Source organism: Galeopterus variegatus, unplaced genomic scaffold (assembly GCF_000696425.1).
Source record: "Galeopterus variegatus unplaced genomic scaffold, G_variegatus-3.0.2 Scaffold978, whole genome shotgun sequence".
In the NCBI taxonomy this organism is placed as follows: Eukaryota; Metazoa; Chordata; class Mammalia; order Dermoptera; family Cynocephalidae; genus Galeopterus; species Galeopterus variegatus.
This window is the reverse complement of record NW_007727089.1, coordinates 352,354-353,358: the sequence shown is the minus strand read 5'-3', so window position 1 is coordinate 353,358 and position 1,005 is coordinate 352,354. Positions and strand designations below refer to the sequence as shown.

The 1,005-nt window shown below is 61.2% G+C and overlaps 1 long non-coding RNA gene across 1 annotated transcript in view; it reads left to right on the top strand.

The window, feature by feature from the left end:
• Positions 1 to 35: 35 nt before the first annotated feature.
• The window catches only part of LOC103591498, a 1,772-nt gene continuing 802 nt past the window's right edge, over positions 36 to 1,005 (top strand). Inside the window, exon 1 of the long non-coding RNA XR_550581.1 lies at positions 36 to 492. This is a non-coding gene — a long non-coding RNA (uncharacterized LOC103591498). The remainder of the gene's footprint in view (positions 493 to 1,005) is intronic.

Below are 1,005 nucleotides of genomic sequence, written 5' to 3'. Positions count from 1 at the left end.
CCGTGGCTGCCGCCTCCGCTGCACGCCCGCGCGGACCCCGCCTGTGGGCGGTGCGCGGCGTCCCCTCGCCGGGTAGGCGGGGCGCGGCGCGCGGGAAGGAGGCTGTGGACCCTGGGCTGCGAGCCGACTGGCGGGACCGCGGGCTGAGGAGAGAAGGCCGGGGAAGCGGCCGTGGAGCGCGTGTCCTCTGGCCCTCCCGAGCAGCCCTGCAAGTGCCGTCCTGTCCTTGCCATTGAGGGCGCGGCTTGAAGATGCGCTTCCTGCCTGGAAGTCCCTCGCGTGTTTGGAGAAGAGGCAGGGCAGGCCCCCGTGAACGCTGCACGAGAAGCGAAGGCCTCTCTGCTCAAGCCCAGTGGACGGAAGCCCGGAGCCTGCCAGCACCTCAGGACGGACTGTCACAGTGTTTGGGTCCCGTCCTGTGCCTGGAAGGAAATCATTGACCGTTCATGGTCTGCTCTGCCGGACACACTGTCCCCGGCTCGCTGTGTCCCCGTGAGAATCACTCATGCACCCCCTTCTCCCTTTCCGTGCAGGGGTGTAGGTTTCCTTTCCGTAATTCCTCTGTGCTGTGCACATTAAATGAAACTCCTAGTTAATCTGAGTTTTGTCAGCTGTTATTTAGCAAACCGTTAGGGGGTAGGAGGGACGTCTTCCCTGGATCCTACAGATTCCAAGGTGATGATGCTCTTGGCTCATTGGCAGCGTTAGGGCTCGGAAAGCAACACCCCAAAGTGAAGGCCTCAGAAGCAGCCTGAGCAGCAAGGTTTTCCTCTGCCCTCCTCCTGCCCTCCTGTCTCTGCCTCGTGGTCCCCGAGGCACGCTATGGAATCTAGAATCTCTTTAGGCCGGCCCCTGGCTCACTCGGTAGAGTGCGGTGCTGATAACACCAAGGCCCCAGGTTCGGATCCTATATAGGGATGGCCGGTTTGCTCACTGGCTGAGCGTGGTGCTGACAACACCAAGCCAAGGGTTGAGATCCCCTTACCGGTCATCTTTAAAAAAAAA